The sequence below is a fragment of the Mus pahari genome, chromosome 13 (assembly GCF_900095145.1).
Source record: "Mus pahari chromosome 13, PAHARI_EIJ_v1.1, whole genome shotgun sequence".
Lineage (NCBI taxonomy): Eukaryota > Metazoa > Chordata > Mammalia > Rodentia > Muridae > Mus > Mus pahari.
Genome location: NC_034602.1, coordinates 40,070,236 through 40,096,536, shown reverse-complemented (window position 1 = coordinate 40,096,536; position 26,301 = coordinate 40,070,236).

Genomic DNA, 26,301 nt, shown 5'->3' with positions numbered 1-26,301 from the left:
GAACTCAGAAATCCGCCTGCCTCTGCCTCCCGAGTGCTGGGATTAAAGGTGTGCGCCACATATATTTTGTTGTAATATGTCTTTCTAGCAGCCAAGTGGAATAAGAAAGTTGCTTGTCAGTAACTGAGGTCACTGGCTAAGACAGTGATTGAAGCGTCACTTGGTCTAGGCCACTCTTGTCCTTAGGCAAGAGGCTGAAGGTGCCTGTTCTTTCCTTAATATTAATATTCACTCTTAATAATCTCTTCAGTGGATGGTGTTTTCTCTTTTATTAAAAATTAGGTGTCATTTGAATAATTTTTCTGTGTTAAGTCAAAAGAAACTAGGTTTGAGGCAATTTTTTTTTATTTGCTAGTCTACTGAGGGCAGCCACTTGGAGCTTTCTGAAAGTTGGCCTCTCTTGACATTTGAACAGCTTATAGCAAATAAATTCTTCTAATAGATTCTATATCACATGCTAAGAATGGGTGGTATGGTAATCTTTTAACATAAAAAGCTTAAATTTAATTATTCTTTAACTATTATAACCTATAAATATGTAGAATATACATGCATTCTATAAAATTGCTCTAATAAACACTTATTCCTAGAATTGGATCCTTTAAAATTGAGGAACTCTTTCATTTGTCTGATTCCGTTTTCTCAGTTTTCTGAGGCATTGTAGAAATTTTTAAGAAGATGTTGGAGATTGTAGGGTCTTTTGTTAATTTGTCATTTTAGCACATTGAGAAAGGTAGGTATTTTTAATAGGGAACAAATGTCTGCATCATAAAGATGGTCAATCTTAACTAATATAGTTATTTATTAGGAAATATAGTGTGTTCATTGTCAAACTAGACTTCCAGGACTTGCTGGTGATGTCTCTATCTTTCTTCAGAAATAGGAAGATAGTCAAAATATTCTTGCCCCATTGTTTTTTTCTAAATCATTATCCAACTTTAGTAAAACATGTAATACCCTAGAAGGAAAATTGCTTTGTCTTTCCAGTTTATCAATGGAAAAATTGAAATGTCATGATTTTCATACTCATATTTATTTTCTCTCTTTCTAAAAGCATCTATGGACTCCTTATTAAATGTTTTAGTAGCCTGCTAAGGTAATCATGGCATTGTGCTATTGTTGTTGGATATATAAAGTATCCTTATCTTCTCGTTTCCTTGCTGTATTGCTCTTTCAAGCAGACATGTTTTTTTCCCTTTAAGACATTTAATGCCTTACCCATTTTGTCCCTCTTTATAGTCAATAATTCATGTTTCATGAGATGGAATAGATAATAATCGAGAACATATAGCTATAATCACCTTTCTAGCAACGTATATTGTGGATTTTCCACAGGTTAGGACTGATCAACCATAAAAATTGTTATGAATCCATGTGAGCTCAGAGTTATGCTACGACCTGCCCTACAAAATCAAAAGTAAAATTTCCTAAGGAGAACTGAACTCTACATTATTCCTTTTAGTTTTTACTTTTTACCGTGTATTTTTGGATCACAATATAATTACTTCTCTCCCTTATCACTTTTGCCTCTAACCCACACCATACACTTCTCCAATCTTCTTAAAATTTACGACCTCCCAGGTGTTGTGTGTGTGTGTTTGTGTGTGTGTGTGTGTGTGTGTGTGTGTGCATGTGCATGCATATGTGTGCAAGCATGTGTGCACACACAAGCATGACGAACATAACTGTACATTCGATTGGTATGAGTATATTGCAGAGGCATGGGAAACACAAAACCACTTCATATGTTTTTAGGTGGGATTAAGAATTGATTGCTTTTATTGCAACTAGGGATTTTCTCAGATTTTCAGTTATAAATTTCCTGAATATACCATAATTTTCATCAACAAGAACTGGTTATAATATCAAATTCTTTGAGTGTTTTGGATTGAGCAAGTTTCTTTGTAGACTATCATGTAGTCGTTCTGCTCTATACACTTACTTATCTAGCTCTGTTGTCAGCAATTTTAAAGCAAAAGGACTCCGTATGTCATGGGAGTATTTCCTACTAAGTCCAAGGAGAAAAGGACCACACAAAATATGTCTTACTCTTGAGATGATTTTAGTCCTTTCGGGCATAACAGGCATTGTTTTAACAAAGCATGTGTGATGAATTCAAGCAGGATACATTATTTTCAAGAATATTTCCTATAAAAATATTGTGCATTTTTGGTTGTCTATAGATATAAATAAATGTGATATTTTCACATAAAACTCTCCATGCTTTCTTTTCTCAAAAAAGTTCTTATAATATGAATAAATAAAACTTCCCATACTACATCAAGTGGGGATGATACAATTATATATATATATATATATATATATATATATATATATATATATATACCTACTGTTCATTTCTTCTTCTATTGAATGTCTGACAGTTACATGGAGAATATAGACACTTAACATTTATATGTTGGATTCTATCCAAAGATGAAGCTGAATTTGTCTCCTTTTTGAGTGAATGTTCATTTTATTTTCCTTTCCAGGGAAACTGGCTGTGTGGTCCTGGCTATTTGAGAATTATCCAAAGTCATGCTACAGGGTGAGGTAAATAGATATGTTAGTGGAATGAACTTATGAAGGCATTTCAGATTGGCAGCTGAAATTACTTAGTGGAAATTTACTCAGGATACTTGCTATTGAAGCATTGCTGGTGCTAAAGATCTTTAATTACTCAGGGCAATGGGTTTGTGGTTTCACATCTCAGAGGACAGAAAGCAGTTCCCAAAGCAAGACATTGTAAACATCATGAGGTTCTGAAGCATTCTTTCTGATCAAAGGAAACCATGGTGGCTTCTCATGTGAGAGGTTCGTGGGAAGCAAGCTCAGTTAGTTCTTCAGGCAGAGGGCCCCAAATGTCTCTCAAGAGTAGCTAACTTTCCTTTCTCAAAGGCAATGTATAACAAAGGAAATGAAATGGACTTTGAGAGAAGACAGTTTGGTGAAACACAACTCTGTCACTTATTGCCTTGGATTCGGGCCACATGTTTGATTTTATAATATCTGATTATTTAATTGGCAAGTGCAATCTATGTCAAAGTATAATTAGGGACTCTAAATAATATAACATGTGTAAATTGTAGCACTGGGCTTGTCAGGCAATAATTATAATCAGTGCTTGTCTGGAAGGTGCAGTAGCATTTGAAGGTTATACTGTGCACCAAAGAGAATTTGAATACTCCTTAAACTGAACACACAGCATTGGAAATGTTTGGAATTAAAGTTTTTTTTCGAATATTTGAATATAAACAATAAAGTAATTTGGGAGTGTGGCCAAAGTTGAAAAAAGAAACTTATTTGTGAATCATGTTTAACCTATGTTCATAGAACAGAACTAATCTCATACAACTTTGTGTTGCATGCTGGCCTTTCCATGTGACCAAACCCACCCAATGTGGTAATGAGTGGCAATTCCTATGTGTGGAGTTTGACAAAGCACAAGAAGCTTTACATTTTTCAAAGTAAATATGTTTAATACGTCTTATGGAAGGAACAAGGAGTGTTACTGATTGTGCCACACCAGGTGAGCTTGTGAGGAAATACCGACTGGATTTACATTCTAGTATGTCAACACACATCTAGGACTATAGGGAAAAGGTTACTCTTGGTTTTACTGTCTCTTAGATCCCTTCTTACTTAGCGAACTCTTTGAAATCTTCAATAATTTGAAGCTTCATTAGGCATGGAAAAAGATTAATTCTAATTCCTAATTCTCTGGTTATGTAGAAAAAAGGGGGGGAATTGATCAAATGTGGACTGTTTCCTCTGCTCAAACAAGGTAACTGGATCTGTACCTTCACATACTCAAGGGTGTTTGTTTGTTTATTTTGTTCTTAGCCTTTGACCCTCCTTTTACCTCATATCCATACCAAAGTGTACCAAAATTTCATGAAACACATTTTTTAATGGGTACAGAAATCTCACAAAAGAAGCACAATGACAGAAGCTATTTTATTTAGAGGAGAATCTGCTATTAATGTTAACTGTGCCCTTGGCAAGTTTATAGAACATATAAACTCATGGTCATTTAAGGTGACATTTCATAAGCTAGAACAGACAACAGACATGTTACAACACCATACTGTTAGTAATGTACAAGTTCATTTTAAAGAATCATTTAGGAAATCTCAATTGGTAAAACCCCCTGGTCTTCTGGACTTGTACTTACCATCTCCTGAAACCAGAGGAACTAAGTTGATCCTCAGACTGGAAATCAGAAGCAGGCGTTTCAGGCACAGATAAACCACACAGGGAAGATCCATAGTCTCAGCTTCCCTTCCTCCTGCGTTACTTTATGTGAATAGCTGCTTATGCAGTCGAATTCAGCCATGCCAATACCCCTCCTCCTCATTTGCTCTGGGAGTCTAATTAATTGGATGTGATTGCAGAAGCAATTATCCTGGGTTTTCATGTGTTTGGGTTGATCAGAGCTAGAGGCTGTTTGAGTAATAGCTTTCCTGTACTGTAAGACCTTTAGAACTAACCCATGCAAAAGAAAATAGAAAACATTGAGGTCACCAACTCTATTAACTTTTCATTACTGTGACAAAATGCCTGAGACAATTTAAAAAGTGTGGTTTTTTTTGTTTCATGATTATAAAGGTTTCCACTGACGGAAGCTCCGCTCTGTTGCTTTGAGCCTCTGATGACGCACTGAAGTGTAGTGATCTTTTTTGGTAGATGAAGTCTGTGCACTTCCTTGTTTCCAAACACATACAGAGTAAAAATTTTCTAATGTTTGATATACTCATCAATGGGACTCCCTCCAGTGGTTTAGCTTCTCCCCAATGAGCCTTATTTCCTATAGTCTGCACCCCCACAAGCTTTTAGCCCATGAGCTTTTGGAAAGCATTCCAGTTTTCATTTGTATGAGTAATAAAGGTCATTTGTGGCAGTCTGTTTTCTGGTCCAGCTAGATTTAAACCCTGGAGACCCAGCAGATTAATCTGCAACGGACAGAAGTCCCGTTTGCCATGCTATTAGGCTCCTGATTCGAGGCCCCAGCTCCATAATTCTGTGGCCATCAGTCATGTAGGCTGTCTGGACTCCACCCCCACAGTTACCTGGCAACAACCAGGATAGCCCAAGCCCACTATAAAAGAAGATGCTTGCTCCCTCCTTGCTCTCTTACTCTCTTACCTCTTATTCTCTTGCTCGCTCCCCCTCTCTCTGCACTCCTTTCTCCTCTCTCTCCATGTGGCCATGGCCACCCTCTGCTTGTCTTTCTCTACAATAAACGTCTTAAGACCTTGGACTGCCTCTTCTCATCAGGACCTGCCATGATGGAGCAATGGAACAGGTTCCCCTCTAAAGAGCCATGTGTCTAACGTCCCACCAGGAAGTCTTCCTGTGGCTGCCAGCCAACCCAAGCCGCCCTTGGAGCAAGCTGCCTGGCTAGCCAGACTTTCTCTTCCCTGCAGTAACCTTCCAGAGCTATCTCCTCCTTACCCTTTTCCCTTTGACCCCAAGGGCCAGAGTCTGCCAGAGGGTCCCCACTCTGTTCTCAGCTCTACCATGCATCTGGGATGTCTGAGATCAAGAACCTGTTGTCCCTGGCCTCCATATGGGCCAAGGACCACATAACTGGCTCCACAGTGCCCACCTTCGGAGTCAGAGCCCAACTCCCAGCACCACTGGGATCACAGACTGTTGTGCCCTTTCCTCAACCCCCGAGCAGGATTCCAGGGCTTCTCACAGTTCAACACCAACGGGTAGTGCAGGCAAACTCCCTGAGTCCACCTCACCCAGTGGCCCTAGCCCCAAGTGGAAACGGGACCCCATTATTTACCCCACAGGGCATGCTCAGGGTATTTCATGAGCATTAGATTCAGGGATATTTTTGACGTTGTGGTAGTGAATCAGGATAATGTTTCTTTGCAGCAGCAATGGTGAACATTAGAGAAGCTGACAGTCAAGTGTCCTCTGCATCCAGAATTCCATTTATAAGACATAGTGTAAACATTGTGGTAGGTATCTTCTAGATAAACATGGAAGTCTCCTATTTTCATCTTTCATAGTTAAAATTATTAACATCACTCTAGAAAAAAAATCCCATAAAATAATAGTAGCAAGAAAAGTAGGGGTAAACTCTAAAATCAAAACAGAACTTCATATTAGGTTTGAACATGCTTCACTGTTGCACAAAGAACCTTTCCGATCCTGTAACGCAGAAAAAAAGACAAGAAATGTGGCCATATGCCATTCTGACCTGTTGACTTAGTATTTCCTTACATAGCAAGAACAATTTAGTAGGTAGTGTCATTATTTAGCTCTTGGTACCTTTTCTATGTCCTTGAATTGATATGGCACCTTTCAAGTCCATGTTCATCAGGATACTCTACCGTCCGTGGTGACTCAGCCTTGGTCAGGATGAACCCAGATGCTGTGACTTTGTAGTCAGAAAGTCATGGTTACTAAGTTTCCCTGTGTTCCACAGTATTAAATAGGAACTTGTTTTCCCTTCCTCAAGAGGATGCTTTCTGTATCCTTCACTGCAGTAATGCTGGATTCACATAAATATGGATGTTCATTTCTGACAGTATTTGACTCTTAGCCTGGGGGATAGAGATTCTACAAAGCTTATGATTGAATAGGCAAGGGATGTGATAAATTATGACTTCGGTCTTCCCAAAGGGTTGATTGTTGAATCCAGGGAGAACCCATCAATTGTTTCTCTGTGTTTTGACTCATTTTCTTCCTTCCACTTATTCAATTATCTAGTACTCATAAAAGAAAATGTGTTATTAAGGATCAATTTATTTTGCTGGAAGTTCTGTGATGGATGGTTTTAAGAAATTACAAATTGATTACTACCTAGCTTTCTACTTTCTGAAAATGCACATAAAAGTTTATTCATGCTTACAGCTTATAAAACAATTGTTCACTCATGATTATACAGTTTTCCTCCTTTTCAATAAGTTGAATAGATCTTATAAAAACAGGAACAAATAAGTAATTATCAAGCAGTCTGTCAAGTAAGGTGATATTTACAGATACTTTTTGCTTTTATTGAAAATAGACTTAACCACCAACCAAAGGCATGCATGGGATGGACCTAGAGCCACCACACATATGTAGCAGATTTACAGCTTGGTCTTCATGTGGGTCCCGCAACAATTAGAGCAGGGACTGTCTCTGAATCTGTTAACTTCCTGTGGATTCCATTGCACTAATGAGGCTGCCTTGTGTGGCCTCAATGAGAGAGGATGCAACAGTCTTGCAGTGATGTGATGTGCCAAGGTGGGGTGACATCAGGGGGAGGAGACTCTCCTTCTTAGAGAAGAAGTGGATGAGGGTGTATGAGGAGGGATGCTGCAATTGGGATGTAAAGTGAATAAATAAATCAATGAAAAAATCTTAAATAAACTTTTAAAAAGATAATGAATTCTTTTCTTACATCTTGCTTATGGTGCCCCTCCTTCCATGCCTCCCGGTTCCTCCTTATGCCCCTACTTATTTAGACCTACTTCCTTTTCTGTGTCTCATTAGAAAAGAGCAGAGTTATTATAGATAATGTAAAAACATAACAAAATAAAATATAATATGATTTTTAAAAATCCTATCACATTGAAGTTGGATAAGACAAACCAACAGAATGAAAGCATTTAAAGAGAAGGCCAAAGAATCAGAGACCCATGAATTGCACCCTAAAGAATCCCACAAAAATACTAAACTAGATGGTATAATATAGAAGTAGCATACCTAGTGCAGACTCATATCTACCCTGTTCATATGATCTTTGCTCATGTTGACGTAGAGGGCCTTGTCTTCTTAGCATCCTCCATCCCCTTTGGATTTTAAACTAGTTTTACCTCCTCTTCTGGAGGGTTTCCTGAGCACTGATTAGAGAGATTTGACAGAAATAGTCATTTTAGGACTGGGTGTGTCAATGTCTCTCATACTCTGCATGATTCCTTGATTGGATGTCTATATATGTTCCCATTTGTTGGAGGAGGAAGGTTCCCTGATGATGGCTGATCTATGGGTATAGCAAAATATCAGTAGGAGACATTTTATCACTCTGGTTTGTGTGTGTGTGTGTGTGTGTGTGTGTGTGTGTGTGTGTGTGTGTGTGTTTTAGAATAGTAGAATATATAGTTTCTGATTCTTGGTCACCAAAGCATTGTCTAGGTTATATTTTATCTTATGAGGTGAGCCTTAATTCAAGTTGATTGATTACTCCAACAGGATTTGTGGCACCACTGTACAAGCTAATCTTTCAGGCAGGGCACCATTGTAGATCAATGGGTTTGTTACAGGGTTTATGTTTTTCTTTTGGTACCTTCTTGTACCAAAGATGCTAGAACACATGTCCGAAGGCTCTGTCGGCCTACCAGCTCAACTTCTCCATTTTTCTGTAAGTTGTGTAGGTGTTGTCTTCAGCAATGGGGCCTTCTTGTCAGTTTGTGGAGAACAATTTACTGTTCTAGCAAAAGGCTGGGCATTTTGGTCAAGCTCATGGAACCCCACTAGTCAACAATGCTGTTAGAGTTGTAACTCAATTACAGAACTGCAAGGTTCATTTTGTGGCAAAAGATGACCAATTGGGAAACTGCCTCCCCCTATATTTGTTAAGTTTAGGTGGCCTTCATATTTGTATATATTTCATGAAGTTCTTTATGATACTAGGTTTCCATACTATCCCATCAAAATGCTTCTTAATTTGAGATCTCTCTCCCCATACTGTCTCCATCAACCTCTCTTCTCCCAAACACTTCTTTATTTGATCCTCACATTCCAGCACTCCTCTATCCATTCATCTTCCTTGGTTTTCGATACTTAGTGGTTGGATTGTCCCCAGCACTAAATGAGGATTTCCAGATATTATAATCTGGGCTCCAGATCAGTTGCTTTCAAATCAAGGGTGATACATACATTGGGTATTTTTAAAATTTACCTTTCCAAGGTGCCAACATAGTTTCACCCAAATCTCTGAGAGTATAACTAAGAATATAATTTTTCTTAGATCATTGTCAAATTTGATTTAATATGTGCCCATTAGGCATTTACCGCAGGCTTCTCTTCACCCATGGTTGTGACTTTTCGTGAGCCTCCCCCCAGTGTTCCTGACAGATGCTGTGAAGTCTTTTTGGTTATGCTTCACAGGTCGATGATTATTCCTAGGGCTCAGTCTTGTGTGAATATTTTTTCTTCCACCCTCATTTTGTCGTGTTGGAGCATATGGGTATAAGAGTAGAATGACAACCTGGCTCTCAAATTTTCTTGGGCAACAAACACACCCTTTTCATAACATTGCACCTTGAAGCCTGTTGGCACCTGAGATATCCTGTAGCTTCAGCCCACTTCAAACAATGGAAATAAGTTGTTCCCTATAACAGCTTTCCTAGAATGCCCCATGTGTATTCAAACTTGTTCCCAGGCATCTCTAGAATTGGAAGGTATGATCCCTATCTGCCATAAACTGGTGCTAGATTCAGGCACAGTAGGACAAATTTGTGTGCTTTGAATAAACTTTTAGGGAGTCTCACTTGTCATATTATGAATATGTATGATTGGGAATACATATTAAGAAAATCAATTGCAACATAGGACAGATCATACACAGTACAAAAAAAAAATCTCACAAAATGCAAATTTGTGAGTCAAAGTAGACAATTACCCAATCAGTACCCTTTGCAACTTCTTCCTTCTCTTTGGTACCATGAAAGGAAATACACATAGTAATGGGATCTTTGAATACTATCTAATTCCATGTCCTCCTTTCCATTTTAGCAGTGTATCTGATACTTGTAACTTTACTTTGTTCCTAATAAAACTTCTTTGTGCTCTATTTCTTTCAGTGTGTATCTTCCCAATTCTTTGGATATGAGCCCAAGAACCTGGACTTACCCAATTCAATATATCATTTCCAGTAACAACCTTTAAACCTAAGTCCTAGTGAAAGTAAATCCTTCTAGATAAAATTTATTCCGATTTTCACTGTGGTCAATTGTGGCTATCATTGATATTTATCCCCCCTTAATTTTTCTCATGTGGTTACAATACCTGACAGAAATGGATTAAAGAAATGAAGGAATCTCTTATGGAACATCTCAAGCTTGTTCTTCTCTCTATGCTGAATTTTTGTTCTATATTTGCAAGCAAGTTATTAAAAGGGTTGTGGGTAAGTTAAAATAATGCACCTTTATATTTCTACCCTGGTGCTTAGTGCTTGATGGAGAGAGATGGAATCTGATTTCAAGCTCCATTTTGCTTTCATAGGGTATTCTTGTTCACCACCAACTAGCATAATCATAAGTAAAGACCTGAGCTTTGGAAGTCGGTTCACTCTGTGAATAAAGCCAGAAGATGGTTTCATCTCACCAACTATCAGAATACAGTAAGTACACCTCATACAATGCTGAGTGAAACAGGCAGGTTACCAGCAAGAACCTCTTTTAGAAATGGGTGAGATTTTCCAATGGGAATATAATTGTATATATATATACACACACACATATATGTGTGTATATATTTCATGTTTGTATAATTGTAATCATAAAAGACAAAATTTAAGTAACATTTATGACTTGGACATTTTATTTATTTATTTACTTTTTGCCAGTGATAAATGGTAAAATTTCTACCAGGACTTATTTTGCTTTGGCTGCACTCAGTGAGTTGCTAGCACAATCCTAGTTGTTTGAATAGCAATCAATAATATTTTTCCTTCCTTCTCATATTATGGTTCCACAGTAGTACGTTTTATGCATGGTTGAATATTTACTACATATTTTGCGATTGTGAGCATGGCTATATGTGTTCGTATTTATATGCAGATATATGAATTTTGACATGGTCTTATATGAATAAAACTCTGGGGTTGTTAATACTTTACAGATGGAGGACTTCACAACACAACAGGGCAAGATATTGCTCTTCTACATCTTGGAGGTTTCCTAAGCCTTCTAGGTCCTCTAGTCACAACACTAGTCTCAGCAATTTCCCAGCTGTTTAGCAGCATCAATAGTTTTCCATGTGAGTCACTTCAGTCTCCAGAGTAAAGTAACAAGGGAAAGGCTGTGTCTTCAAAGGTCTTAAGAGTACCACATTCTCAGCAGAGCCTTCTAGAACAGAGGTAGGTGGAACTGGAGGTAGGCTGCTACTCTTTCTGCTTTGCACTTTGTGACTGCCCACCTCAAGTCTTGGGGGAAATGGCCTGGCAAAAAATCCTTGCTTAACACATTCCAGAGTACTGCTTAGAGGGATTGTGAGGACAAAAGGCCTGGGAAATTTTGAGTATAATTTCTCATGGTAAATAGAAAAAGAAAAGGAAGAGAGCACACGCCTTCAAGCAAGCTACTCAATAATTAAAGCCGAATGAGAATTTCATTCATGCATTGAAAAAAATATTTGTTAATTGTCTGTTTTGTGCCAGGCCCTCAATTAGACACAGAAAAGAGGGCACGCACACACAGTCAGTTCTTAGAGAGCTGAATATGTAGCATAAGAAATTCAAGAAGCCCCATGGCTCCAGAGGGAGAGAAAGCAAGTAGTGGAGTAGGGAATGGGAAACTGAAAAGGAGCAAGACCACAAGCGGGGGGGTGGGGGGGGGGGGGGGGGGGGGGGGGTGGAACCTTTCCTGCTTGTGGACGTTGTACATCGTGGTGCGCACTAGGCTCCGCACCACGATGTACAACGTCCACAAGCAGTATGTTCCCCTCCCCGTCCCTCCCCTCCCCTCCCCGCCCCTCTTGTCTTCTCTTCTCTTCTCTACCTCTCCTTCGAACAAGAGAATAGCAGGTAAATACCTGCAAACTGATGTTCCTGCTTCACTTTTGGGTTATTCTGTGTCCAGCTGGATCTATATGGAACCTGAAAATCATCATTTGTTTTCCTCATCATCTACACAGGGCTCTCCTTGCCCCAGTTGTTCTTTTACTGCTATTCTGAGATGGGAAAGCTTATCTAGATTTGACTCCTTCACAGCAACATGATGAAGTCTTTCACTGAGGAAGTATCCAGACCCCAGCCAGGTCACAATCTTGAGCAGTTGTTCAGGGAGCCTAAGCATGAGCAATATAAAGAATCTGCTAGACATCAATGTTTGAAAAAAATATCCAAGTGCAAGGCTGGATAAACAACACCATTAACACCTGGATAGATGGGTGCAGCTATAGGTTTTAGGGTCACCATTTCATCCTAGGGTAATATTTCATGTAAGGACATACATTGAACAGACCTGCTTATCTCTGACCTAGGTTCAGTTTATAAAAACAGATCTGTGTGATCAGTCAAAACTGTTTTATTGGTAAAATGATCATTTCACAATTCCCAGAGTCTCTCATACTCTATTTCTAAGCTTGAATTGAAAATCTTGCAGAGTGCTTCTTAAAATCCCAAGGCAAAGACAGAATGGAAAAGATCTGATTACAATCTCTTTTCTCTCAAAGAATAAGGCAATTTATTTTTAAAGAAAGCAATACTTTAGTTAATAAATATTTATATTCCTGGAGGCACTGCCTAGATAGTTTCAACTTAGATTTTAGTTGGAATTTGATGATGAACTTTCCAGACTTTACCCAACATGAACTTACTCTAAAAATTTCAAAATTCTACCATATTTAATTTCTGTATTAGCAAACTAACAAATAGGACATCAGTCTCTCAATAAAGCGACCTCTCACCCATGCAATATAACCTGCAACATGTGGAAACTAGATTTTATACTTATTCATTCAGATGCATTCTCTGGTGTTCTCTGCGGGAGCAAAGGGAGGCTGACACATCTAAGGTGTGACAAAGGGCTCTTTTGCCTATGATTTCCAGGTGATTTGCTATGGACAGGACTAAAGTAGGTGACAGGTAAGAAGATGATGGTGGCACTGGTGTCTTGCTGTGACCTCAGTCATGTCCCTAAGGGCACAGCTACCAGCATGTGACATAAACTCAATCTCTTTTCTTCAAGCTTTTTGGATATAGGTCTGGTAATTGTCCATGTTTTATTTTTATGTCCTCTGTCTCTCTCTGTCTGTCTGTTACTTAGATTATCTGTTATATTATTAGATTGTCTAAATATATCTATCTCCCTTATCTCGTGTGTGTGTGTGTGTGTGTGTGTGTGTGTGTGTGTGTGTGATCATGTGTGTGTATATAGAGCCCATTGTTTAAGTATCTTCACCAGTTTTCTCTGGGTTTGGAATAGTCTCCTTCACTCACTCTGAACTTCATTCATCCAGACAAGGCAGTGAAACTTCCTCCATCCACAAGTCTATACCTACACAGAATTGAAGGTTCCACACCAACATGCACAGTTTTTGCTTGAGTGAAAATTATCTAAACTAAGATCCATGACAAACATTTAACTGACTGAGCAATCGCTCTAGCCTCTATAATTGATTTTAGATCTCACTTGTCACTCTATTTGTTAGCTACACTACTCTATACCTAATACAGTCCTCAGATGTTATAGTTATAAATCAGATTGAGTTGCAAATTCTAATTTTGTACTATAACTATTAGGCTTTTTATATAAAATTGGACATTACAACTAAAACTGAAAAGTACTGATCTATTATTCACACCTTAAAATACTGATTTTTTTATATAATCTGTTTGTTTAATTCTCTACATGTGCTAATTAATGAATAAAGGAGATACTTAGATTACATCCTGTCACTATGTAGGGTTCTGGTTCAGAGGCAGTTTTGAAGTTGTACCATGTGATGTTTCCTTAGACTGAGCATGCAAAGCACCACCTACGCTCCTGTTGGAAATCTTTGGTTTATGTCTGTCATGGGCAGGGCCAAAATGACAGGATAACTGAGACTAAGGTGGCATAGAGACTACAAAGTGACATATTCCTCAGAACAACCACAAATTGTGTAGTCTTCACTTTCACATACCACTGAGTCTGGACCTGGTGGCTTTTAAATTGAGGCACTTGGGTACAGCACTGAAGGCAAAAAGGAACTGCAGCCCCGAACTCTTTGCTTAGAAAACTGTAGTTCAGTGTCTTCTATCACTGCTCACCCTGTGGCTTAAAACTTCCTAAAATTCAGAAGGTTTCATACAGAGTTCTGAATTTGAGGAAAATAAGCCAATCTCAAAAAGCACACACACACACACGCACAAACACAAAATGTGGAATGAACATGCGTTTATGTAAACACTAAATCATCCAAACTACTAAACGTTTAATAGCTATCACCAAAAAAATGTTTCATAGCAGACAATTAAATTCATCCTTACAACTAGTTTAACAGAATAACATACTGTTTTCTTGATCTCTGGTCAGTTTAATACTCAGCTTTAAAGGAAGGGTGCGTTAAATGTTCCTCCTCTGTCAGGCTTTCCCCAAACTGTAGTCTGGGTGGAATATTTTTTAAAAAACCTTTTGGGATGCTTCTCTGAAACATTTTCATCCCGTTTCCCTCTCCATTTTGTTTCCTTGAACACTTTAAGATCAAATTCAAATTGCCTTTTGTATAGTGAAGGATGATAGCTGTGTAGATAATTCTATGATCTCACATTTGGGGCTTAAGTGCTTTAGTCAATCAATGACATTGAAACAAAATATTTCATTTTCTTCTGATTTTTTTACTGGCATGGAAACTTTATTCTCATGAAGAGCTGCATCCTCACATTTCAATGTGTAAAGCTCCTAAGCTTACTCTCTGAGGAGATAATAAGACAGAATTAACACAAACTCACGGCTCCGGTTTAGAAACTGATATAAAAAGCAAAATCATCCTTGTGATTTCTGGTCTCATAATTGCTAAGCCACCACAAAGATGCTATTTTGAAAATTGATTTAAAAGAATATCCTCAAATAAGGATAGTTTCATCTCTAATGGCCACAATGCACATAAAAATGAAAACTGCCCAGTTTTTATCTAAGACATTGAGCATGGCAGCAATCTGCCTGTTAAATCAAAATCCCACAACTCTAGATTACCTGCTCTGTGAATCCTGAAAGTTTATTAATCTCTATAAAATGAAAATAATGATAATGTCTACCTCATCAGGCTGTTGTCAATATTATTAAAGTTCTTAATGTGTGCATGTAAGATGTGTCACAAAGTTTTAGGATTTTGTTTTTATTAGATAAAAATGAATTGACATATTTTTCTTATTCTAGATTTGCCCATTCTTTTAATCATCAAATTACACACGAAGTATCACTTATTGCCCTTAGTTATTGAGGGTAAAGAACCCTACTTATCATTTATTTTTGATGAGATTTTTAAAACCAGAGAGACAATTTAGAAGACAGGTATAGAATGAAAACTCATCGTTGGGTGACCCGCTAAAGTAGCCTATATGTCTTCATTGGAACTATTTTCATGAATTATGCAGCAATAAAATAAAATATGCAACTTTTCAATTTGCATTATCTAATTAAAACATCGAAGTGTTTGCACTCTGCATAGTAACTTTATAGTCAACTTGTAAAGACCTAGTAAATTCTGGGGTTGAAGAAGTATGTGGTGCTCACACGAAGGGTTGAGATTGTCTAGTATTATAGGCATTTGTTTTGAAACTTGAAAGCTAAAATATCCACCAGTTAACAAGAAGCTAATTTCACCTACCTCTATTCCAATATCTTCTCCAGTCTTATTTCTCCCACTTTCTCCTCTTTTGGCTTCCACATAGCTTTATCAGAGCTTGAAGTACTGTGGTACCGTTCTGTGAGGGTTGAAAAAGGTTGTGGGGATATTAGTTTTTAGAAAGTAAAATCATCAACCATTTAGACTCATTGACAGCCTTCAGAGTTTGGAAGAGTTTGGACAGAGTCACAAATTCAGTGGATGATAAAAGGCTAAAATTCTATAGATCTATTACCAGTGTTGTCTAGTTACTAGCATTAAATGAAGTTAATTCTATATTCCAGGGATGACAGCTAATGCATTTAAGATAGCTTAAAAACTCCGATAGAACACTGCAAAGAGTAATCTTCATGTCACTAATACAAGTGACAGAGATGGACAAGTGACTCCTATGCTCATGCACACACTAGTCACACTAATCACATCTTCACACTACAATTCCCACATTACTTTCCCCTGCTTTCCTCCATCCTTTTCTTTTACTTCCTCCCACCTCTCTTTCCATTTAGACTCCAATTTAGTAGAAACAAAAACATCTATATTAGTACGATTCTACTTTTGTACATCTGGCAAATTCCAATCTGATGGAAGTATGTAAATATATCATGCTTAATTAAAATTTTAGCATTCTTTCATTCAGAAATCTAATTCAAATATTCCAAGAGGGAAAATCCTTTTTGATTAATTTGTGGTAGTTGATACTACCAAACAAACATCAAGTTCTCTATCCCAGCATTTTTCCCCCTTAGCTTTTAGAATTTGCTTTTATGGTACCTATTATTTCCAGATGACAGGACATGGTGCTGAAAAGTATGGGAAAATATGGTTAGACTAATGGGTTTCCTGCCGATGAAGCCATTCTGAATCATTTACTGCGGCTTCTATATTATCTCACTGTTGATTAAAGCAGTGGCAAATTACAGTACTGGAATGTCTTTAGGAGAAATTATCTGATGAACTGGTTCCTGGGGAGGTGGAGGAATGTGATATGTCTGCGTACATCATTTTAAAGCAATGCCTCTTGAGATGCAGTCACAAGGATGGTTTTGAAATCCCAAAATATTAGGTTGTTCTGTCCACAACACATTTATGTCAAGATGCTATCTGAGCTGAATATTCATTTCCCCATTTTAAATTTATAAATCTCAATAGTACCTTCACAGATGATGCTTCAAAACTAGAACACCTCTGCTGAGTTTCTGTATATGGAAAATTTATTTATTTATTTTTTTATAAAAGAAGAATGTAGAGGAGACTAGGGAAAAAAATGAAAGGAAATACGCCACAGTTGATTAATTATTGGAGTTAAAAATATATTCATTATAAATGGTAGTGGAGCAGTGATTTAAAATGCATTTTAAATGGTGACTGCTTTATGATTTGGATGTCATCTGCTCAACACAGAGATCTTAATGTTGATTGATGGGCTCATAGATATCTTCCTTGGGATTTGGCAGACAAAACTGATGTCTATGCATTAAATCAAATGCTTCCACATCTTTTAGTTCGATTATAGCACTCAAAGCATCATTCACAATGATCAGCAAGACGCATGTCCCAGGGTTGTGACAAATGAAATCCACTTATCTCATCCAGATTATATGACTCTTTACCAAACCTTATCTTTAATACATGCATTTGGAAGCTATGTCATTATCATTTCAGACTTTTTTCTGTTTTTATGCATTAATATTTCCTCCCAGATTTTTGGCACTTGATTCATTTTTCCTTGAATTGTCATCAGTATTTATCATTGGCAACTTTTATGGCATATTGTGATTTGACACAAGAAAGAAAAAAAACCCTACTTATATTTCAGCCTGTTATGGTTTCAGAAAGGCACAGAGTAGATTCATAAGAATAAATAAAATTTTAAAAAGACAAAAAGAATTCACACTGTTTGCATCCAGAATAATGCTCAGAGCAAATTAATTCATATTAAATAATTCCAGTTTTTATTTTAAATTAAAACTTATTTTAGTTTTAATTATGTGGAGGTATGAGTGGTGGTGTGGGTAGGTGCACAGGTGTGTAGGAACCTACAGAGGAGAAAAGAGGATGTTGGATCCTCTAGATCTAGAGTTTCAGGAGGATTCTTTTTATTAGATATTTTCTTTATTTACATTTCAAATGCTATCCCGAATGTCCCCTATACCCTCCTCCTGCCCTGCTCCTCTACCCACCCACTCCCATTTCTTGGCCCTGGCATTCCCCTGTACTGTGGTATATAAAGTTTGCAAGACCAAGGTGCCTCTCTTCCCAATGATGGCTGAATAGGCCATCTTCTGCTATATATGCATCTAGAGACACGAGCTCTAGGGGTACTGGTTAGTTCCTATTGTTGTTCCACCTATAGGGTTGCAGAACCCTTCAGTTCCTTGGGTACTTTCTCTAGTTTCTCCATTGGGGGCCTTGTGTTCCATCCAATAGCTGACTGTGAGCATCCACTTCTGTATTTTCCAGACACTGGCATAGCCTAATAGGAGACAGCTATTTCACAGTCCCTTCAGCAAAATCTTGCTGGCATGTGCAATAGTGTCTGGGTTCGGTGACTGATGATGGGATGGATTCCTGGGTGGGGTAGTCTCTGGATAGTCCATCCTTTTATCTTAGCTCCAAACTTTGTCTCTGTAACTCCTTTCATGGGTATTTTGTTCCCTATTCTAAGGAGGAATGAAGTATCCACACATTGGTCTTCCTTTTTCTTGGTTTTCTTGTGTTTTGCAACTTGTATCTAGGGTATTCTAAGTTTCTGGACCAATATCCACTTATCAGTGAGTGCATATCTAGTGACTTCTTTTTTGATTGGGTTTTGTACTGCCTGATATAGGTGCTGGGAGATGAACTTGAATTTTGTGCAGCACAAGTAGCAAATAAATTAAGGTATCTCAATTGCTAAGTTATCTCTCCAGATCCTACTTTTTATTTAAAAGGTAAAGGGGAACTAGAAAAGTTACGTGTAATACGAAATCTTGTTAATGGCTTTGATTCTACCAAATAGAGAGTAGTAAGTTCTTCTGTGTTTTTCTTGAATCACACTACAATGTGGACAGGAATGTAGGAGTTGAATTTGAGAGTCCATTTAAGTAACTCTGCAGGTGCATTTTAGTTGCATAGGAAAGTTGGTTTAGCTTTCATCAGTTGTCATGGACATGTGCTTATTAGCTTTCTAGACTCAACACTCTTGGACCACACAAATTATCCATAACTCACTTATATGAGTCTACTTTGGAAAAAAACAGCTGACTTGTAAGAGCCATCACACATATAACCTAGACAATCTTTGCATAGCAGGCAAAATATCATCCAACACACTGGAAGCCAATTTAGACAAATGTCTCTGACTTTTTTCACTCATTTGCTTATTAAATGTGTATAAGACTATGCTAAAATACATTTTGGTAAACGTATGTCTCAGGCTAATGGTGCACAGTGTAGTCTATGTTTGAATAGACTTCAAGAAAGGATTTCACTACTATTAAAGAAAAAGCTAGACTTTAAGACATTGTGAGGGGGCAACTCATGATAAACACAGGTTTCTTTAGTGTTGTGATAATCTATTGACAATAATGAAATTACTGACTAGAACATGAGATAAGCAAATTGTAGCTCATGAGTCAAAACTTGCTTGCTCCTTCTATATATAAATAAAATTTTACCATATCTCTACTACATTTTTTCATTTCCATACTGTAAGTAGATATTGTCATATGGTAGTGAAGAAACCTTGAGAGAAATTCTAGATAGATTACAAAGCATAAAATGTCTAGCCTTTTAAAAATGTCTATCAATCTCGAACTTGCTGAAAATAGTTGTGAGGATATCTACTACATTTCAGCACAGGAACTGTAGATCTAGAAGAAGTAAGTGGTTCACTTGACCATTGTGGGCTCATTAGAGGAAGGAAATTATTACATATATCCTGCTGTTTATTCTAAGTAAACACTGGAGACATTTTCGACATTTAGTATGATTCTCCATCTTATGCTCATACTATTGCAAGTGCTTTAGTGGAAGAAAATCTTTGACAAGAACATAATTGTATTAGTTCACCTAAAGAAGTAGAAAATGCTATTGAGGTTCTTTCTCTTTAAGAAGACTCCTGTCTAAAATTCTTCCAAGTCTTGTTCTTACATTTGAATGTTAACTTAGAAAACTCCAAGAACCTGAGTCACTTTAGATGCTGGAAGCTGACTCTTTTGCTCACACTCTGGCTGACAGAGTCAGTATTACTCATTACCACTCAAGCCTCAAATGAAGAAGAACTAGCACTAAGTGCTTCAAAAAATATTATGCTGTTACTGCTTCCAGGTGTTCCTGTGAAGTAGGCATTTTTAATTTATTTGTAAGGGTTGGAAACACCTTTGTGCTTGCTCATCTTATGTCAGCTTGGCACACAAACTAGAGCTATCTGGAAGGATTTGAACCTCAATTAAGAAAGTGCCTCTGTTTAGATCTGGCTGTAAGGCATTTTCTTAATTAGTGACTGATGGGGGAGGGCCCAGCCCATTGTGGGTGGTGCCATCACTGGGTTATTGGTCATAGGTTGTATAAGAAAGCAAGCTGAGCAAGCCAGGAGAAGCAAGCTAGTAAGGAGCACCCCTCCATGGCCCCTGCATCAACTCTTGTCTGCATCAGTTTTTGCCCCGATGAGTTCCTGTCCTGACTTCCTTTTATGATGTGAAATTCTGTAGAAATGTAAGCCAAATAAATCCTTTCCTCGCCAACTTGACTTTTAGTCTTGGTGGTTTATCCTAGTAATAGAAACTTTAATGAAGACACTCATGAGGTAGAAAGTAAGACTTTGAAAGCAGATCTAGCCCCCAAATCAAGATTTGTGGAAAATACACTATTGTGCCTCCTATTGCTGTTCTTAGAATCTGCTGCTCCCTTGCTTTTCTGAAAGGCATCTTATTTTCCCTAAGAATTCATGGTAAACTCAAATGAAATCAGCACACGAATCAAACCTGGTTTTTGTTAACCGATAATAAAAATAAAATACAGTGAACTTGCAATAATACACCTAACCACAACATAAGACAGAAAAAAAAAATCTCACAGACACACTCAGATACCCTAATACTGATCAGATATTTGTAAAGACTTGTCAAACCATTTCCTCAGACATGCTATAGTACAACACTGCATTTCCTATATTTGAATTCTTTAATCCCATTTGTATCTTTGGTAAAAATATATTTGGTAATAATGTATCCTTTTTTTTTGTTTGTTTGTTTGTTTGTTTTGTTTTTAAACCATGCCCTGTCAGTCTCATCAGTTAAGTTGCTCAAATAATTGTATGAGATCCATCAACAATTATAGTACACTTTGACAAGTTGGGCGAGAAAGACATGGGTTTTTGGTGACAAATCTATGTTATTGCGTGAAACTGTTTTAGGCATGGTGGGTGGAACTACTGGCTTCTCTGTGGGCTGCTTTCCTCTGAGAGATCAGCAAGGAAGCTTTAAGTGCTTCTCTCAAGCATTTCTTTAGGTGAATACTTCGAAGGCTGAAAATGACATCAGCAGTTCTTTCCTGTAATAGTCTGTGCATGTACAACAATGGCACGGTTCCGATTAAGCATATGTTAGAGGTGTTACCACTCAGACTTCATACAGCAGCGCCTTAATCCCTAAGGTTAAGAACTATCAGAATCTGGGGACCCTGGGCTCCTTACGAGTCTAGGAACAGATAATAAACCTTTGTTTTCTCCTCTCTGTCTCTCCCACTCCCTCTCTCCATGTCTCTTCCACTCATTCTCCTTAGCTCCTTCCCTTCCTCTCCAAGCAGGAGACAGGAAAGGTCATTTGAGTACTCAGTAAGTCAGTAAGCTTGCGTAAGCAGGGGAGAGAGCCACAATCAGGAGCTGCATCACATAACATGTTGGATGAACTTTTGCTCCTTAAGCTGCCCAGTGCCCCACTAAGAAACTGATAGTCGATATTTCAAAGAGGCCAAATATACAAATATGTACCACATGTAAAACTCACCAACAAATTTTAATAAAGGGACAGAAATAAGCATGTAATGTTTCTTTTCATATTTTAGGTTTTTAATTTTTTTGGCTGTGAATATAAGAAAGCTGGGAGAATTAATTAACTAGTTGACTTCAAAGGAAACAGAGAAACCCTGTAAAAAAAAAAAAAAAAAAAAAAAAAAAAAAAAAAAAAAAAAAAAAAACAAAACACCTGGGAAAGCTTTAAGACTCATGAACTGAAGGCGATATAGTATGTCTGTAGTCTGTCCCTAATGCTGACCAGAAGCCATTGGACTGCCTCTTACAATTTACCTGTTCACACAGATGTCTTTGAGTTCCTTTAGTCATTGGGAAGAAGTGAGATCAAGGAGTCATTTCAATCACTGGTGTGTCTTTTGAAAGATTATAATTAATATTGTCAGAGCTGGTACTGTCTCCTTAGCAACTGAAGCTGTGCTACACTGACCCATCCCTCTGTGGTGAGAATGCTCAGGGAACACAGTGCTGGGTGACAGGGTGAAGGCAGAGGATGGTCTGGATTGGGGTTTTGATTTGAGATTTAGTTTCTCCTTAGCAAATTCCTAGGGGTGAGCATTTTGTATTCACATAACGTTAGAGTTATTTATGTAACTCAGAGTCTTCTGAACTTAGTCCTGCCTGCCGAGTCCCTTTAGATTTAAGCAGAGTGAAATGTAAGAGTTGAATTCATTGTTTACATATACATTTCCCCTCAACCTTGTGGTTTCTATGTTTAAGGAAATAGAGATTTCTTTGTTTTAGGAAAATGCCTTATATTTCAAATACTTTTATGGGTTGTGTAAGGATAGCCTATTTTTATTTTTTACATTTATGGAATAATTGCAAAGTATTATGTGTCAGCTATCATACTGACATGCAATGATTTAAGGTTATTTTTATAAATCTTTAATATATCCCCCCAAACAGGGATCCTGATGCTTGTGAGAACACCACCAGATGGGATTTAGTTTACCAAGGAGGCGGATGCTGCTCAGAACCTTAGCTCTGTCCTCCAATGCCTTGAGATGCATCTCACTCAGGCCACACTGTCCCTGCTGTTTCTATTCATGACTGCAGTGGAGCATTTCAGTCGGAGGGGATGATTTCAATGCTGCCTATGTTTCTGCTCACCATTCCTCTGCTATGGATGCCTACCCAGTTAATTTTATGTCCTCCACCCTTTATTACCTTGCCTAGTCTCCCTTTCAAGCATTCCTCAAGTACTGGGTCTGTTTTCTGTGATGCTTCCATGCATAAGTAATTGACCTGCCAAAACACTTAACATGGCTTTCATTATGAATTATTTATTTACACATCTCATCAATTAGTGTAGCACAAATGAAAGGCACAGGCTGTGCTGCATCGGCTTTCCTTTCCTTTCCTTTCCTTTCCTTTCCTTTCCTTTCCTTTCCTTTCCTTTCCTTTTCTTTTCTTTTCTTTTCTTTTCTTTTCTTTCTTTCTTTTTCTTTATGCTTTGGGCTGAGCCTCATTCTTTTTCTTTTTCTTTTTTTAAAGCTGTGCAAAAAAACTGGGTCACTTTTAGCCTAGTTTTAAAATGGTGAAAAAGGTACACTCAGACATACCACACACATGTTAGTATTTTAGAAACAATGTTTTTTTTTAAAAAAACTCTATGTTGCTATAAATAATATAATCTGTTTCATCATCTTGAGGATAATGTCATATCTTTTCCATGTTGAGATCTCCTGTAGACAATTAATAGGAGACCATTTCTATCTCTTGGGTCTTGTCTGTGCTTCTGCCATCCAAGGAACAAACTCATAAGTTGTTTAATTTATGGAAAGCCATAATTCAATGATGAGCAAAATTAAAATGACACAGCTGGTCCTAAAACTGAGCAGAGAGAATTTAGGGGCTGGGGCTAATTGATTTTTTTATTCATCAGAGTAAAAATAATATGTACATAAATATAATTTTACTATTTTATAACATGTACAATTTGTGAACATTAGTTTACACATATGAAGGTGCCATTGTCATTACTGTGCATTTCTGGCAATTATCAGTATCTCAAATTCATATTCTGTATCCATTCATTATATACAAACTCTAATCATTTCTGTATATAGCTCATTATAATCATTCTACTTCTTTTGAATTTGACTATTTCGTGTAACTTTTACAGATATATTTCTATGATATTTTCCCTTTTAAAGCAACTGTATATTACTACAATGTTTCCAAGGTTCACATATGCTGTAAAATATACTAAAATTTCCTTTTCAGACTCAATGATCTCACATTGTTTGTGTAGATATATGTGTTTATTCTTCCAACCACCGTTAAACATTTACACCTCTACAAATAATGATGTTGTGAATATTGATGCATTTATGCATTTGATACCCAGTGTGTTCTGGTAAGTTTTTTGAGATCTCGATCCAGTTAAAATCACTCAAAATGCTTCCTTTGGGGGACATTGAATTTGTTCTTCTAGGATATCATGTAACATAGAGTCTTGTTTTATGAGTCAAGAATGTCTTCCTCCTAGTTTCTGGTTTCCTGTCTTATCAGTGTTCACTCTTCTAGGAACTTCTGCAATAATGTACCACAATCAAGCAGGTCCTCATTGGAGATCAAATAAATTGGGTACAAGGGATACTCAGCCTTCAGAACTATGATCCACATAAATAATTGTGTATTATATATAATAACTCAGGTTTGTTGGTGTGACAATGGAAAATGGACTAAATCACTTATTATACTTCAACCTAGAATATTCTGATAGAATTCAATAATTGGTTGCAAAACTGTTGTTATCATATATGAGAAGTCCATATCCTACTATACAAAGATGAGGATACTGGCAAGAATATTTTCCATTCCAGATGCTTTCTGTTCTAAACCTATAAAAAGATCATTTGTGAAGGGTGTAATGTTACATTTTATAGTGATGGATTATGTATTCTGAATCAATATTTTACTAAGTACAGATGACACTTCTCTGTGCTGTGTGTCCATGGAGATTTCATTTGTATATTTGACTGTATATGTAGCATGTTTTATCAAAGAGGGTCCCTATTTAGATAATTTTTCAATTTGCTATTACTACATGTTATACAGTAATTACAAGGTACTGTGAGAGAGAATTTGACTTCTCTCTTTTTTGCCTCAGCAGGTGTATTTATCTTTCTAGTATGTTAACTTTATCTTTTCATCTGTTAATGAATCTACTCAGCCACTACTTGTGAATGCACAGTATGTGTTATATGTGGTGATAGAGTCAGTGTAGGATTTGCAATTACCATGCCTTTCTGGTATATTTTATTACCTTATTATCATCCCTGTAAAGTTTTGCAGTTGCTACATGTTGGTCTCTGGTTTACCTTCTCTTTCCACTTGGAAATTTCTCTAGTTGTATGATGCTATCTTTCAGTGTCTCATTATGTCTTCTAAATTGATGAGTCATTTATTTCCTGCATTTATCTCTTCTGTTGTTTGCAGTTAAACAGTGAGGGACTCTTTCTTATTAGTATTACATATTTCAAAATCAACCATCTAAGAATAAAATAATACACATGCACCCCAAAGATTACAGTACTTATAAATATGTCCTCATTGTCAAGGCTGTGACATAGGTTTATAAAAGTTCATGCTAATATGCCAACTTTATACTAAAAGCTGTGAGGCATTTAATACTTAAGATGTATTGTAACAGTTAGATATGGTATGTATACATATGTTTTGCACACATGAGGAAAGACTGTACCACGTGCATGTCTGGTGTCCAAATAATCCAGAAGGCATCAGATTCTCTGGAACAGGAGTTATAGTTTAAGCCACTACATGGGTACTTGGAATCAAATCTGCATCCTTTGTAAGAAAAGGCAGTGTTCTTAACTGTGAGCCATTTATCCAATCCCAGTTAATAAGTACCTTTAACATTCAACTTTTTATTCATCATCCAGGATAATATTAGCAAATATCACATCAAGATACTCATCTAACATGACTAAATCACTTTGAACATGTTCTGAGGAATTAGATACAGTATACTTACTAAACAGTGATAATTTTATTAATATTTAATATTATCATCATGTTTAAAATTCCATTTCTGATTATCCATTTATATTAAAACTTTTTCTTTATTTATTTGTCTATCAAGGAGGAGTGGTCATTTTATTTAGGCCTTGGCACATAAAAAGGCTGCAAAAGAAAGTAAATGGAAAAACATTTTAGGTGCACCGAGGCAAGAAATGAGTATTGTCATTAATGACAAAATGACAAGTGAGATTACAGCTCCTATCTGACACAGACACAACAGCATGCAGAAGCGTTTGAATTGGATGTATTGTGAAGTTGTCACATGACTTTCTGCATGAGCACAAGAAACAACAGGATATTCTTGATTAAAGAAGAACCATTCTTGGGCAGAGGAAAGACCTCAATCAGTACAATGTTTGTCTTTATAATACAAGAACTTGTGCTCTGCTCTGGGAAGTAATGTAAAAAAAAAAAATGGAGTATGGTGGTTTGTGTTTGTAATTATAGGTGAGCGCTTATCATCACAGGCATGTCTTTATAATCCTACTGCTGGAGAGGTGAAAATAAGAGGTTATCTGATGCTCCCTGGACCACTAGCAGGCATAATTGGCAAGTCTCAGGTTAATGAAAGACTCTGTCTCTCAAGACAGTAAATGAAGGGTGCCTGAGGAACAATACCAGTGGTTGTTCTCTGGCTTTCTATACACATTAATGTTCACCCACAACCACACATGCACACACAC